The 17587-nt window shown below is 41.5% G+C and overlaps 1 long non-coding RNA gene across 1 annotated transcript in view; it reads right to left on the bottom strand.

Annotated features, from left to right (window-relative positions):
- Positions 1-668: 668 nt before the first annotated feature.
- The window catches only part of LOC138750120 (uncharacterized), a 56018-nt gene continuing 39099 nt past the window's right edge, over positions 669-17587 (bottom strand). Inside the window, exons 2-3 of the long non-coding RNA XR_011349077.1 lie at positions 9132-9220; positions 669-2570 (exon numbers count right to left, since the gene is read on the bottom strand). This is a non-coding gene — a long non-coding RNA (uncharacterized lncRNA). The remainder of the gene's footprint in view (positions 2571-9131; positions 9221-17587) is intronic.

Here is a 17587-nt window from a genome sequence, read left to right as displayed (position 1 = left end):
GCTGATTTCCTGGATTTGCAGGTGTGGCAGGAGAACACATATCATGATGTCATGCTGGTAGATCTCTCAGGGATGGTTATAGAGTTGCAGAGAGATATGCCCTTCAGCCCACCTAACCCACCCATCACTTCGACTAATCCTATGTTAATCCCACCCTCATGGTTCATGTTCCTGATGAAGGGCTCAGATCCAAAACACTGATGGCTTTTTATTTCCTCTGTACTACATTGTCAATAATAGGGCAGATGGCACTTACAAGAAACCAAAATTGGAGAGGCTAAAATCCAGAGCAAACAGCGAGGGACACACTGGATTAGGAAGCACCCATGGGCAGTCAGCCTTTCAGGTCAGGATCCCTCACACTTAAATTTAGACATAGAGCACAGTAACATGCCATTTCGGCCCACGAGCCTGAGCACTGAGTTATATCCAATTAACCTTCAGACCCCGGTACGCTTTGAAGGGTGGGAGGAATCTGGAGCCCCCAGTGAAAACCATGCAGGCACAAGGAGAACATACAGACTCCTTACATACTGCATGAGCTTTGAACCCCAGTCATGATCGGCTCCCGCTGTAACAGCATTGTGTTGTTAGAAACAGAAGTACCTTCACAGAAATTGCTCGAGACAAAAATTGAGAACAGAGAACATTTATTATACAATAATCCAAAGTTTGGTGCTTCCCCTTACCCTGGGAATACACACACACACTGGGGATCACCCAACTTTTATACAGTTGATTTCAGTATAGGAATACCCTCCCCATTACATTTTTCTGTCTCATGGATGAGTTTGGCATTAGGCAATCCTGTCTGCCTACGTGCTGTTTCTGTGAACTTGGTATCCTGTCGGTGTCCCATCATGTCATTGTCCTTATTCACATCTTCCTGACTCTCAGGGCTGACTAACTTCTTACATGCAAAACTTGCTAATTCTGTCTAAGGCTAGAAGATCCTTCTCTTATTCAGACTAACTTTACTTCCTACATTCTATTATCTATTATGTATCCTTATCTTATTCATAATGGTGAACTTGCTGATTCTGTCTAAAAGGCTAGAAGACCCTTATCTTATTCAGACTAACTTTACTTCCTACATTCTAATATCTATTCTTATCCTATTCATACTAGCTTTATTCATTACACATATATCTATACTAGTTTCCTCATCTTCATATTTTTATATCAGTTTTACTCATCTCACACAATCCTCACTTTTCTTTTAGATCAGTGTTACTCAACTCTCACAATCCTCACTTTTCTTTTATCTACGCTTCGTGACTTCTCAACTGGAATGTATTACTTGCAAACTTGGTCTTTTTCCCAGCTGGTCAGTAAACGAACTGCAGTCTCAGCATCATCAGACAGAATTAGGGAAACATACATCCTTTGGGTTATAGTGTTCTGATGAGGGGTTCGATGAATTAATACTGCACACAAGTCTTTAGGCAGGGGAGCACCACAATGGCCAGAATAGCGAATTCAGCTGCTATAAGGGCTGTGGCTATCAGACTCCAGTTACAAATAAAAAGTCTAGTCCATCCCACACCGGACCAAGGATGCCAAGTCTGAACCTGGGTATGGGAAGATTTTCAAACTCCTGAAGAAGTGTCTTTAACCGCCTGACCGTTGTGAGCATTGTCATTAACCAGTCTTTCACAAACGCTGCCTTCAGCAGCCAACGATTAATCGAGAGCCAGGAGGTTTTGTTGAACTGTGGCTCGTATCTATCATTTTTCTTCAGCCCATAAATTCAGGGCTATCACTGTCTGTTCGGTGATGATCTCCAAGGCTGGAGTCTGATTAAACTATTTAAATGCCAGGCACTGTGATGTTCTACAGTAGCTTACGTCGTTTACAGCTGGAACTCCCCTTACAGAGGTGGTTCTTAACATTCCGAATGTCTGTGTGACCCAAAGGATGCTTTACAGGAGACCAAGTTGGGGAGGGGTGTTTCTTGTCACTTAACCTGTGAGTTGTAGCTTGTCTGCGAACATTAGCATAAGTATCACTGAGCCTGTGAGTTGCAGCCTGTCTGTGAACATTAGCATATGTATTAACTCTATCTCTGCCACAGGTACAATCCTGACTAACTTTCTGTCTGTCTTTGTCCCACCATCTCCTTTGTGCTATCCCTTTAAAACTCCTCTTTTTAATACCTGTAGAGGCCAAAATACAAATCAAATCTACTCCTCTAGAGCCGTTCTGTTCCCCTGGTCCATGTTGGGATCCAATATTAACCCATACCCCACTATGATTACACTTTATATCTATGCCCTGTCTACATTCTAAAGGTAAATAATTGTCACCTCTGCTGCACCTATTCCAGGAGGACTTAATACATTGTGAGTAATTTAGTGATGTCACAAAAATTGGGAATCAACAAGTAAACAATACAGTAAATGGTAAAAACAACATTACAGCACTTTTTCCCGGCGTAGTGTAATGTTCAGGATGAAGGACTGCACGCCAGGTGAAGGGTAGATTATCAATGTCGTTAGTCTGTGGTTCAGCAGCTCGTTTAATTTGTTGGATGTGGCTCCATCCCTTTTCTTTCATTCTCATGGCAGTGTCTGTAATCAAAAGTACACAATAGGGGCCATTCCAGACAGGTTTTAGTTGCTGATCTTGCCATGCTTTTACATATACCCAATTACCAGGTTTAATAGAATGAATAGGATACTCCAGGGGTGGGCAGTAACAGCTGCATGTCTATTTTCTCCGTGAGCGCAGCCTGTTTGGCAGCTGCATCTGCCTGTCTGTTCCCCTGTGCTTGAGGACTGTCACCACTTTGATGGTTCTGTACATGAACTACAGCTATTTCCTCAGTTAATGTAAGAGCATCTAGAGACTGGACAATTAAATTTTCATGGATCAACTTTTGTCCTTTTCCAGTTATCATTCCCCGCTCTTTCCAGATCTCCCCAAAGGTGTGCACTACACCAAAAGTGTATTTTGAGTCCGTGTAGATAGTGCCCACCTTGTTCTCTAGACCCTGGAGAGCTCTACAGAGGGTATACAATTCATAAGATTGTGCTGACCAATGACCGGGAAGGTGACTGGCTTCAATCACCACTCCTTCTTTCCCATCCACTACCCAATACCCACTATAGTGGGTGCCATCAATAAATCACCTTTTACCCTCCAGTAAAGGCTCAACGCTTAAATACTCTCTAACTTTGATCTGTAAATCTATTACCTCTAAACATACATGCTCTAACTCATTTATGGTATTGTCAAAATTTGGAGAAACCAAGAAAGCTGCTGGATTGTGTTCTTTATTCGTAATCAGGGTCAAATCATCCCTATCCATTAGGATTGCCTCATATTTTAAAATTCTAGAGTCTGTGAGCCACCTTCCAGCACGTTGAAAGAGAATATTGTGGACTGTGTGTGGGGTGTGAACCATCATCGGGGCACCAAACGTAATCTTTCGTCCTTCCTCAACTAAAATAGCAGTGGCTGCGATGGCTTGCACACACTCTGGCCAACCACGACAAACAGGGTCTAAAACTTTTGACATAAAAGCAACTGGCTATCTACAGCCTGCCCTCTCTTGTGTTAGTACTCCGGTGGCTACACCTCCTTTCGCATTAGTATATAGGTCAAATGGCTTATTTAGGTTGGGCAAAGCCAACACTGGGGCACTAATAAGGCACTGTTTCACCAAGGAAAAATCTTTAATCTCTTCCTCTGTCCAGACAACAGCTTCGCCCCCTAGAATTGTGAGTTTATCATAGAGAAATCTGACCAGGCTAGAATAATTTTCAATCCAGATTCTACAGTATCCCACTAAACCAAGGAATTTCCTAAGTTCTTGGGCATTCTTGGGAGGGAGGATCTGTAGAATACCACATATCCTCTCTAGACTTATTTTCCTAGTTCCCTGACTTACCAGATGACCTAAGTATTTAACTTCTGATTGAACAAATTGTAATTTGGATTCACCCACCCTGAAACCCTTATTCTCCAGAAAATTCAAAAGTTCAACAGTATACTGTTTAGCTAATTCATACGTTTTTCCCGTAATTAACAAATCATCAACAAATCGTATCAACTGACAATTCTCTCTCCGAGGAGCCTCATCTAGTATTGGCTCTAAGACCTGACCGAATAAATCTGGTGATTCTGTAAAGCCCTGGGGAAGGACCGTCCACCAATATTGATTCTTGCATCCAGTAAAAGGATTTTCCCATTCAAAGGCAAACATGTATCTGCTCTCTGTTGCTAACGGACAGGTCCAGAAAGCATCTTTGAGGTCAATCACACTAAACCATTTACTCTGGGGATCGATTTTACCCATTATTTTATAGGGATTAGGTACAACCGGGTGACGGGTGAGAATAATTTTATTCAGCTCCATCAAGTCCTGCACTAATCGATAGGTACCGTATGGTTTTTGGACAGGTAAAATTGGGGTATTAAAAGGTGACATTTAACGTTCGAGTATACCATCTTTCAACAAACTGGTCAATTACTGGCTGCAGCCCCTTTCGGCCAGCTATAGGAATTGGATACTGTTTTTGCCTAATTACTTGTTCAGAATCTTTTAAAGTAACTTGCAGGGGAGGAATATCTAACACTTCTCTATTGCCTCTTTCTGCCCATTCTTCAGGATTTATTAGTTCTCGATCTTCCTCGTTTAATACATACAATTGAACCCTGATACTTGATTCCTGTGGTCTGGTGCTGATAGCCAATTTGTCCTGTAAATCTCATCCTAACAAACAAACTCCAGCTTGGGGAACTAGTAAAATATCCTCTGCTATTACCTTTTCTCCCATTTGTATTCTTATGTCTCTTAATACAGGGACTGTAAATTCTCTTCCTCCTACTCCCAAAATCATCACTGTCCCCTCTATCTTAACACCCTCAGGTGGTTGTAAAATACTAGACCAGGCTGCCCCAGAATCTACTAAAAATGTCATCTTGTCACTGTGGGGTCCTATGCTTAAATTTACCAGTGGTTCTCCGTGCAGCCCCATGGTGTGTATTGACTGAGAACCGTGACCCCCCCCCCATTCATAATCTGCTTCCATCTGTCGGACTCTGGCTTTACCCTGCCCTTAATTTAATCTATAACATAACATAACAATTTACAGCATGGAAACAAGCCATTAGGCCCTTCTAGTCTGCACCGAACCAAACACCCCCCTCTAGTCCCACCTCCCTGCACAATGCCCATAACCCTCCATCTTCTTCTCATCTATATACCTGTCCAACCTTTTCTTAAATAATACAATTGATGCCACCGCCACAATTTCTCCCGGAAGCTCATTCCACAAGACTACCACTCTCTGAGTAAAGAAGTTCCCCCTCATGTTACCTCTAAACCTCTGCCCCTTAATTCTTAACTCATGTCCTCTTGTTTTAATCTTTCCTCCTCTTAATGGAAATAGTCTATCCACATCCACTATGTCTATTCCTTTCATAATCTTAAATACTTCTATCAAATCCCCTCTCAACCTTCTACGCTCCAAAGAATAAAGACCTAATCTGTCCAATCTCTCCCTATGCTTAAACCCAGGTAACATTCTGGTAAACCTTCTCTGCACTCTCTCCACTCTGTTTATATCCTTCCTATAATTAGGCGACCAGAACTGCACACAGAACTCCAAATTAGGCCGCACCAACGTCTTATACAATCTCAACATCACCTCCCAACTCCTATATTCCATGCAATGATTGATAAAGGCCAGCATACTAAAAGCCTTCTTCACCACCCTATTCACGTGAGTTTCTACCTTCAGGGAACGATGTACCGTTACTCCTAGATCTTTCTGCTCTTCTGTATTCATCAATGCTCTACCATTTACCACGTATGTACTGTTCTGATTCTTCTTACCAAAATGAAGCACCTAACACTTATCAGCGTTAAATTCCATCTGCCATTTTTCAGCCCACTTTTCTAAGCAGCCCAAATCCCTCTGCAATCCTTGAAAACCTTCTTCATTATCCACTATTCCACCTATCTTAGTATCGTCTGCATATTTACTAATCCAATTTACCACCCCATCATCTAGATCATTAATGTATATAACGAACAACAATGGGCCCAATACTGATCCTTGAGGCACACCACTGGTCACCGGCCTCCAACCTGACAGACAATTATCCACTACCACTCTCTGGCCTCTCCCTTTCAGCCAATGTTCAATCCATTTGACTATCTCAAAATTTATACCTAAAGACTGCACCTTCTTAACTAACCTTCCATGTGGTACTTTATCGAAGGCCTTACTGAAGTCCATATAGACAGCATCCACTGTGCTACCCTCATCCACATTCCTAGTCACCTCTTCAAAAAATTCAATCAGATTGGTCAAACAAGACCTTTCTCCCACAAAACCATGTTGAGTGCTCCTGATCAGACCCTGTCTATCCAGATGTTTATAAGTACTAACTCTAAGAATTTTCTCCATTAATTTACCTACCACAGACGTCAAACTTACAGGCCTATAGTTGCCAGGCTTCCTCCTTGATTCCTTTTTAAATAACGGAACCACATGTGCAATACGCCAATCCTCTGGCACTATCCCCATATCTAATGACATTTGGAAAATTACCGCCAGAGCCTCTGCTATTTCCTCCTTCATTTCTCTCAATGTCCTGGGGAAGATCCCGTCTGGTCCCGCAGACTTATCCACCTTTATATTCTTCAAAAGCCCTAAAACTACATCTTTTGTAATCTCTATATTCCCCATATTTACCCAATTTGCTTTTTTTTTTTATCTCACATCTCCCAATATTCTTCTCCTTAGTGAATACAGAAGAAAATAAACTGTTCAATATCTCCCCCATTTCTCTAGGCTCCACACACAGTTTTCTGCTCTGATTTTCTAAGGGACCAATTTTGTCTCTAGCTTTCATCTTACCATTAACATATTTGTGGAACTCTTTTGGATTAGTTTTCACCCTGCTTGCCATAGTTTCCTCATACCTTCTTTTAGCTGTCCTAATTCCTCTCTAAAGATTCCTCTTACATTCAATGTATCTTTCAAACATCCCCTTAACTCCATGCTTCTTATATCTAATGTATGCCTCCCTTTTTCTTCAAACCAAGTTTCCAATATTCCTTGAAAACCACGGCCCTCTCAAACCTTTTGCCCCTCCAGCGTGTTCGTTAAATGAAGTGATAGGAGAATCAGTTTATTACACAGCATAAGAATAAAGCTTAACAGAGCTCTAGTTCAGTCGTTAGTTCATAGGTCATCTGCACAGTGAGCTATTCCCCAAGACTGACCTCTACGGTCTAGTCGCTACAGTTTATATAGTTCAACCTTATCATACAGAACAAAAGTTGGCTTTCTTTGCTAGATTTCTTGCATAAGATTTATCACAAGTAATTTTGTTCTCTGCAGTTATCTGGGGTGTAGGGCTCCCATCTTTTTTTAAGCCTCAAAGTCAGAATATCCTGTTGTTTTGATCAGAAATCAATTCATACCCCAGAAATACTAATTATTTCTTTGTTCTCATCTGGCCATATTCTTTGTTCTACTAAAGACCTCCTTCTGTCTTAGCTTCTTACTGATTCCATTCTCTTTGCTTCTGACAGTCTCTGTCAGGATTCTTTTTGTTTGTGCTAATCAACACCTACTTTTGCCTTTAACATTTCTACTAAATTGTTTCATACATATCCTCTCTTTTGTATTTTGGGAGCAGATGATTCTAAACCTACTGTAATCAGCCAACTTTGCTACATACTGTGGCTGCCCCTTACTTACATTACTCTTTCCCTTCACCATGAGGTAAACATTAAACTGCCACATAGTACTGGATCCATGCACACAAACTGAACAGTACATAAGCACACACTCCACATACTCCCCACGATTAATTAACCCCTATATTCCAACACATCAGTGCGTAAGATCGCGTCTCCCTGGCTTGCATTGGGCATTCTCTCTTAAAATGTCCCTCCTTTTTACAATGGTAACAAACTAATGCTCCTGTTTCCCAATTCCTACCGGGATTACCACGAGGTCCCGGGAATAGTCGTCATCCCAGGAATTCCCCTCGACCCTTGCCCCTGCTCTGGTCTCTACTCTCCCACTCCTGGAGCTCCTCCCAATGTCCAGGAGCTGGCATACAGCCCCTACCCTTTCCTTGCTGTCCCTCCAAGTCTTCCTTGACTGCCTGCATCAAAATCTTAGCCTTTCCTTTCTGTTTATTGGGCATTCTCTCTTAAAATTCCATACTAGTCAGGGGCACATTTACAAAACCAAGACTTCCCCTCCCATGGGAACTTCCCGTAAAGGTCTCATCCAGTTAATTTCTGTCTTACCCTTTCCTTTATAATGTCTAGATTCCTGCTCTCTGGGAAATGAATCAAAGGGTTCTTCCCTTCCCTCCCGGAGGGTCTCACACTGTTTTGAATCAAAGTCTCCTCCCTCTCTTGTCATTTGAGGTGGTAATCTAGTACTTTGTCACCACCCCTACTTTCTTCTCCTTTCTTTAGCTGTGGGGGAGGAGGGGAAAGTGAAGAAGGGTAGAGCATAGGAGAGAGGGGAAAGATAGGAGCCGGCATAGGAGGAGCATAAGGTGGAGGAAGAGAATGTAACACATCCCATCCTTGAGTTTCAGGGACAAAATGTTCCTTATCTTTCTTGTCCGTACATTCCTTTTCATTCAAAACCAATTGATCAAATGATCCCCTGAGCCAGCAGGCTGCATATTCCCTGCTCTCAAGATTATCTCTTTGGTTTTGATAGAGCCAGATGTTCAAAGCCTGACACATCCAGTCATCCTCGGATCCGAGCTTTGGCCAATATACTGAACTCCCTTTAATTGGACTTTTAACCCATTCCAGACAGCAATACCTGACCTTGGTCAGTTTGTCTTTCCCACGGGTTCTCCCCGCACCTCAATCAGATAACATTAATCCTAATGGATTTTGCTTGGTTATCTGATCTTCCCATCCTTCCTTAGGACTCTCTTCTTTACTACTCACACCTCCCATACTAACAGGTAAGTAAAATTTCTCTTACCGAGATGCAGTAGCTAGTTCTAGCGCACTTCCTTAACGTACTCTCGTTGTTTGTTCTCAATGCCTCTTCTCGGATATCATTCACTTCATTCACTCACCAGTCACCCTTCATCCGTGAGTCCAGCTTAATCAACTGGGGTGCACCTACCCCCATCATCGGGCACTCTGTCAGTGGAGGGAGTGGGTTCCTGGACGAGACCCCATTTGTTTGAAACAGAGGTACCTTCACAGAAATTGCTCGAGACAAAAATTGAGAAAAAAGAACATTTATTATACAACAATGCAATGTTGGGTGCTTACCCTTACCCTGGGAATACACACATACACTGGGGCTCACCCAACTTTTATACAGTTTATTTCAGTATAGCAATACTCTCCCCCTTACATTCTTCTGCCTCCTGGATAGGTTTGGCATTAGGCAATCCTGCCTGCCTACGTGCTGTTTCTGTGAACTTGGAGGACCAGGGGGTATCCTGTCGGTGTCCCATCATGTCATTGTCCTTATTCACAACTTCCTGACTCTCAAGGCTGACTAACTTCTTACATGCAGAACTTGCTAATTCTGTCTAAGGCTAGAAGATCCTTCTCTTATTCAGACTAACTTTACTTCCTTCATTCTATTATCTATTATGTATCCTTATCTTATTCATACTGGTGAACTTGCTGATTCTGTCTAAAAGGCTAGAAGACCTTTATCTTATTCAGACTAACTTTACTTCCTACATTCTAATATCTATTCTTATTCTATTCATACTGGCTTTATTCATTACACATATATCTATACTAGTTTCCTCATCTTCATATTTTTATATCAGTTTTACTCATCTCTCACAGTGTTAACCACTATGCCAAACACGCCATGAGACTAAAGTCAGAGAGGGAGTTATTGTACAGAAAGGGGGGGGGGGGCGGATAAAAGAGGGGAAGAAGCAAGGGAAGAGCAGAGGTGACAAGGTTTTTGACAAAAGATGGGAAAAATGGAGAGACAAGTAAAAGCAGAGGTCATTGGGATGGATGTGGGGGGGGAGGGGTGTGGGTGGTGAAGGTGGAGAGAGAAATAGGAACTGGAGTAGCTAAAGATGAGCTGGAAACCGGAACCAGGTGGATGTGTGGTTACCTAAGACTGTCAACTTTGAAGTTCGTTCGGTTGGGTTTAAAGCAATAGAGGAGGAAAATGAATACATTTGGCCTGATGTGGTAAACCACTGTATATATATTTGGATGTGCTAGGATCTGCCCCTTGCTGACTGTGCCTGAGGCTCCTCCCACTGACCCTTGAATAAAGCCCCCTCCTCAGTCCAGGACAGTCAATCACCAAAGACAGGTATCCATTCTGTTGTAAATAAAAGCCTATTAGTTTCTCTTCAACTTCTAGTCTTTGAAGTTATTGATGGTGCAGCAACCTGACAATGGTTGTGATCATGGGCAGACACGACTATATGGAAATGCACTTAGATGTGGCTGGCAGTTCCACAGAAAGCCAGTGGATAGAAAGGCTTCTCCAGATTCTACCATGAGGGGAAATTTACATCATCCTATTCACCTCCCATCACCTAGCAATGATTCAGACACCACTCCCATCATTTCCACCTCAAAATCTAACATTCTGTGGCCTGCTCCAGGTGAAATTCATCTGAGAATGAGTTCTATCAGAGCAGCAGTCCATTTTCATTGGGCAACCATTTGTCCCATTGGACTCAGGATAAAGGATGACTTTAAGCATGACATGTCTCAGTTCCTGCAGATTACCAAGCTGCCCAATGGTGACTTCTCTTTGTTCCTGCAGGACACCAGTCTGCTTCCTGGTAATGGAGAGCCAGGCCTTTGGCTGTCCCTTTTTTTCAATATTGTTATTGAAATTCCAATTATATGAGGATGTATCTCCTCATTGTTATAGATGCAGCAATGGAGTTTCTTCACTAATTCACATGTTTTAGACATGTCCAAGTCTTGAGAAACTTTACATTTTAAGTAAATTTTAAGGCTTGGACATGTCTAAAACATATGAATTAGTGAAGAAACTCCATTGCTGCATCTATAACAATGAGGAGATACATCTTCAATAGTTTGACTTTGGATATTGGGCCCCTATGGATACCTTAAATTGTAGGAGGGAGTGGTGAACACATAAAGATGAGGCATTAACCAATTAAAAAAATAATTCCAAGTTTCTTCAGAGATTTAAAACTGGAGGTCCAGTTCCCAGGTTTAAAAAAAATTATCTAAAGAAGCCTCTCTTATTCCCAACATGTCATAAATGTTAGATATTGAACCATTGTAAAAAGGTTACAAATAAAAAATTACATCTATTAAACTCTTAGGAAATATATGTAATCTCAAATCTCTAATTTGTAAATAACAAAAATAAAAGTATTTGGTAAGTTATATTTAACTGACAATTAGCCTAAAGAAATCTCTTGGTGCCTGCCACATTGACCATCGCCAGTGGGCTGATATCGCCTCAAACTGTGCATCTTGGCGCCTCACAGTTCGGCGGGCAGCAACCTCCCTTGAAGAAGACCACAGAGCCCACCTCACTGACAAAAGACAAAGGAGGAAAAACCCAACATCCAACCCCAACCAACCAATTTTCCCTTGCATCCGCTGCAACCGTGTCTGCCTGTCCCGCAGCAGATTTGTCAGCCACAAATGAGCCTGCAGCTGACGTGGACATTACCCCTCTATAAATCATCATCCATGAAGCCAAGCCAAAGAAGAAAAAAGAAGAGTATAACATGACCAAAATATAAGATTTCACATGTTGACTGCCCAGTAATTGAATGTAAAGTTTGGTAAGGCTAAACAGCCATTCTTTAAAAATAATTAATTAGAAAAAATAGGACTAGAAAGAAAAAATCTAAGTACACCAAAATGGTATCCAGATCCTCAAAGTATGTTTATCCTCAAAGTATGAATAAGGCTAAACTGCCATTCTTTTAAAATCTTTGAAGATGGACTTTATGGGTGTTTGTTATATAAAATATAAGATTGAGTCAAGGGAATAAAAAAAAGACAGGAATAAAAACAGGGAGAGTCTGATAAAAGGTAAAATATTAATTTTAATAGAGTCAATTTGATCAACTGATGATAAAGAAAGGGGCAGCCAGATATATGAGAGTGGTATTTTATTACATTGAGATAACTTTCTTTAAGTTTTAATAATTCTTAGCAATTGTTATGCCAAAAGTAAGTACATTGATTTCTTACAATTTTAAAAATAAAATTAATATTAATTGGTGCCAAATTATTCAAAGAAAAGAGTTTATTTTTATGTATATTCAACTTATAAACTGAAAATTGACTAAAATGAGAAAGGAAAGAAAGCATGGAAAGCAATAATGTCTCAAGACTAGAAATAAAAACCAATAAATTATCAGCATAGAGTGAAACTTTGTGGGATGTGCCCTTCCTTAAAATGCCAGTAATATCATTAGATTCTCAAAAAGCGATAGCTGGGATCTAGAGCCAGGTCAAAAAGGATATCCTTGTCTGGTTCCAAACTGAGTTTTAATAGTTTAGAATTCTGAAAATTAGTAAGAATACAAGCAGAGGGGGATAGATATAGTAATTTAATCTATTGAATAAAGTCAGCTCCAAAATTATTTTTTTCTAAAGTCTTAAATAAATAATTCCATTCTACCCAGTCAAAAACCTTCTCCACATCCAAAGATATCACACATTCTGGGATCTCTTTAGAAGGAGAGTATTAATATTTAATATATGACATATATTGAAATGGGAATACCAATCTTTAATAAATGGAGTCTGATCATCAGATATAATAAGTGACAAATATTTTCAGGTCTATCAGCAAAAACTTTGGTTAAAATTTTACTATTAACCTTGAATAAAGAAATTGTCCTGCATGAACAGTGGTTGAATGAATTTTTATTAATTTTAAGAATAATTGAGATGGAAGTTTCATAAAAAGACTGTGGCAGCTTGCCCAACTTAAGAATCAGAAAAAAAAACAGAGCATAGGTGAGGTGTAAGTAATGAGGAAAAAGCCTTATAAAATTCTCCATAAAATCCATCAGGACCTGATGACTTCCCAAAATGTAATGAACATACAGCCTTGGCAATTTCCTCATATGAAATAGGTTGATCCAACTGCTTTTGATTTGCAGCAGAAATACAGGAATATTTAATTCATCTAAAAATTATTCATTATAATATTATCATATAAAGTTCAAAATAAAATTCCTTTTCATTTATTTCTAAATGATCAGTTCTCATATCACCATTAGCTTTACGAATTTCTTTAATTTGTCCTTTGGTTACTAAAGCTTTTAATTGATTAGCCAATAGTTTATCTGTTTTATCTCCATTAATATAAAATTGACTTTTACCTTTCAATTGGATACATTAGAAGGTGATCATATTTATTTTTACTTTCAACATGATGTTTATGCAAAGCAAGGTCTGGAGCCAGAGCATACTTTGATCTAATTGTTTCAGTTGGTTAGCCAAGTCAGTTTTCTGGCCTTTTTCTTAATACTTGCAGTATAAGAAAAATATTTGTCCCCTTTAATGGTACTAACTGCAGAGCTCAAGAAACACAGCTTACTAGAGAAGAGTCAACTACCAACTATTTTTTATTTTAAATAATTGCACACCTCATAAAGGGAATGATGTCAGCACACATCATAATGTGATGTCACCACACCTCAGAAAGGGGAGTAAGTTTAGCGTGCTGCAGTCATTGTCTCTCTAGCAATATGTTAGCAGGGAAGCAATGTACTTCATCAACCCACATGGGTCTGCAAATGTGGGCTTCTCCTGGCAAAGAAGGGGAACCCACTCCATTCTGTTCAGAGCACTCAGGTAGTTAAGGTCCAACGGCACACCCGAACACCGCTCAGAGCCATGGTTCTGCCTGTCCAAATGTGCAGCCATTTGATCTGCCACATCACCCCCCCCCCCACCCCACCACCAGAATCATTGCATGGCTGCAAATTCACAACTTTGGGTATTTTAGAAGAGCATCTCCAGTGTTTGGGAGGTGGGAAAGGCACAGGTTCAGCAATGTCCATGTGTGCAGGCTTCAGTCTGCCTTGTGTAAAAAGTTCTGGTTGACCACCAATGTCCAAAAGCACTGTAAATCCATTGTGCTGCAGCACTTGATAAGGTAAGGTCACTGGAGGAGGGTAGCGTGGGATGGATGTTGAACAAAGACATAAGAAGTAGTCAAGAGCAGCAGGAATTTGTGTAGGCAGTGATCCATGTTGAGTTTCTGGAACCGAAGCCAGGGAAACATCTTGTTTCTTAGTTCTTGTAATTCTTCTGTAACTTAACTGGGTGGCCAGTTAAGTTGGGGAAGGAGTGATATCTGCCAGTACTAGGAGTGGAGCACTGTAAACTAATTCTGCTGAAGAGGTCTCCAGATCATCCTTAGGTGTCATTCTAATACCCAACAGCACCCATGGTAAACCATCGCCTACTGAAGCCCATTAAATCTTGCCTGCAAGGCTTGTTTCAGATGCTGGTGGAAATGTTCCACTAGCTCACAGCAGATGGTACTCTGTAGTATGGTGTAATTGCATACCCCAAAGTCTCACCAGGTTTGTCCACAAGGTTGAAGTAAACTGAGTTCCCCTGTCAAAGGTTAGATGGACTGGTACTCCGAATCGAGCAACCTGGTCGAGAGAAAAGTTCAAGCACATGTTGCAGCCATAATGTTCATCACTGGTGTAGCTTCTGGCCAGTGGGTAAAATGGTCAACCATTGTTAGTATATACTGTTGATCTCTGGTCATGGGCAGTACACCCACAATGTCTATGTCTACCTACTAAAGCCTTTGAGTCATAGGTAAAATAGTTGAAGCAGTTTTTGGGTTTGCCATTGGACCTTAACTGCCTGGCAGGAGTGGCATGTTCATGCTCAGTGAGTGGCCTGTTTCCTTAAGACATTTTGATATATTTTGAGGACATAAGATTGATGGTTGTGCAGACAGGCCGTGAATGTGGTAGAAAAGTTTCCTCTGCCAAGAGAATAGGATGATTGGTCATGGGTGGCCAGTTAAGTATCACAAAGTATGTTCACCTGGTCAGGGCCCAATGGAACGTCAGTTAAGTGCAGGTCTTTAATAGCTGTACAGGAAACTTGTACCTCCTGATCTTCTTGTTGGGCTATTGTAAGAACTCAGAATCCATCCCTCCTGTAACCACATTGACCTCTGTCCTGGACAAGGCATCAGCTACAACATTGTCTTTACTGGACAAATGCTGCTCATCAGAGGTAAATTCAGAAATATAGGCTAGATGCCTCTATTGACACTGACCAGGGATCCTTAATCTTGGCAAGGGCAAACATTACAGGCTTAAATGCAGTAAAATACCTGCTGTCGAGAAAATATCTGAAATGTCTGTTGGCTAGATAAAGCACTAACAACTCCTGGTTGAACACCCTGTAGGCAGGCATAGGTAGCGGCTGAAAAACACCAGGGATTGCCAGTGACCGCTGATTTTCTGTTCTAGGACCACCCCCACGGCAGTGTCCGTTGAATCTGATGTGAGTGCAAGCGGGCCATGGATATGGGGGTGGGTCAACATGGTTACCTTTGAAAGTGCCTCCTTTTCCTTGTCAAATGCTCCTGTGGTCTTTGTAGTCCAGAGCAGTTTTTTAGGTTTACCGGTGAGGATGTGGAACAAGGTCTTCATAATCCTGGCAGCTGCTGGGATGAACCTGTTATAAAAGTTAACCATTACCCTTTAACTGTAGTCGGCTTTGGGAAGGCCTGAATGGCTGATACTCTGTCTGGATTTGAAATTCTATATCGCAAAATGTCAATTGTGTGTTTGCCAAATGCACATTTCGCAAGATTGATTGAAAGGCCGAAATCCCAAAGCTTCTGGAACAATTGTCACAGATGTTGTCTATGCTCTTGTGCTGACTCACTAGCCACTAAGATGTCATCGAGGTAGACGAAAAAGGAAAGGCAAATCTCTCGTGACAGTGTCCATTAAACGTTGGAATGTCTGAGTCGCATTCTTAAGGCCAAAAAGTATCCTCAGAAACTCAAATAGATCAAATGGAGTAATAATGGCCATTTTAGGGATGTCCTCCAGATGGTCAGGGATTTAGTGGCAACCTTTTATTAAGTCTACCTTCGAGAAGATACTTTTGTCATAGAGGGTGGTGGCAAAATCTTGAATCTGTGGTATTGAATACCTATCTGGCACAGTTGTGCCTTTGGGGCGTTGGTAATCTCCACAGAGGCTTAGGGCACCATATGGAGTGCCGATGCCCAAGGACTATCGGACCTTTGGATGATGCCTAGTTCTTCCATAGTTTTGAATTCCTCTTTAGCCAGTCAGGGGGAAGTCTGCGTGTCTACAAATGTGGGTGATGGCCAGAGGTGGTTATGTAGTGCTGAACTCCATGATGTGGAAAGACTAAATTGAAATCTGGTGTAAGTAGTTCAGGAAACTCTGCCAATAAGTTTGCAAAATCATCAGTGGTCAGTGTTTGCACAGGTAGCAATGTTACCATTGTGTTATATGGCGAGCTCTCCACTGGCCACCGAGTCAGAGGTGAACCAAAGAAGACGTACAAGGACTGCCTAAAGAAATCCCTTGGTGCCTGCCACATTGACCACTGCCAGTGGGCTGATCTCGCCTCAAACCGTTCATCTTGGAGCCTCACAGTTTGGCGGGCAGCAACCTACTTTGAAGAAGACCACAGAGCCCACCTCACTGACAAAAGACAAAGGAGGAAAAACCCAACCCCAACCAACCAATTTTACCTTTCAACCACTGCAATCGTGTCTTCCTGTCCCGCATCGGACTTGTCAGCCACAAACGAGCCTGCAGCTGACGTGGACATTTACCCCTCCATAAATCTTTGTCCGCGAGGCCAAGCCAAAATGTGTTACCAGCCAATGATGAAGAAAGTGGGCATATGGTGGAATGTGGTGGCATGGTCCAAACAACACCCTTTCACGTCCACCAACAAGTTACAGGCCCCCAGGAAGTCCATTCCCAAAATGGACAGTCTTACGGCTGCTAGTGTGAAAGTCCAGTGATAAGGTGTGTCGCCTAATATCAGTGTATCTACTTTGTACCATAAGTGCTAATCATAGTGCTACTGGTGGCACACGAGTCAGCTTGAGGCACTTGAGATTCCCATTCGTAAGAGGATGGTGGGGAGATACTGAACTGAGCTCCAGTATCGACTAGCAGTTTGTATCCCTTGCACTGATCAGTGGCATATAAAAGGCCGGTCTATTCGCCATTCACCGAGGGCATCAGTGGTGGATGGAGTTGTGGTTTCCCTGGGAGGCAACCATGTAACTGCATGGTGCCACACAGTGCATTCCTGCCCCACATTCTGTGGTAGAAACACCACTCACTGTTCTCCAATGACTTTTTCTTCCTTGGTAGCTTCTCGAGGGCTATAGAACTGGTGGCTGCATTGACTTGACTGTCCATGGTGACCTTTTGAAACTTTGCCATGGGATGTTGCGGTATGACATTAAATCTGTCTGCCACATTAAACCTGTAAACCTAAACAAAAATGGGAACAAGATCTAAACATAAAGATAAAGAATGAAACATGGGAAAAGCTATGCTCCAGAACTATGAGAAATACAATAAACAGGAGGTT

The sequence above is a fragment of the Narcine bancroftii genome, assembly GCF_036971445.1.
Source record: "Narcine bancroftii isolate sNarBan1 chromosome 12 unlocalized genomic scaffold, sNarBan1.hap1 SUPER_12_unloc_1, whole genome shotgun sequence".
Classification (NCBI taxonomy): domain Eukaryota; kingdom Metazoa; phylum Chordata; class Chondrichthyes; order Torpediniformes; family Narcinidae; genus Narcine; species Narcine bancroftii.
The sequence above is the reverse complement of the archived record's forward strand: the minus strand, read 5'-3'. Positions and strand labels throughout refer to the sequence as shown.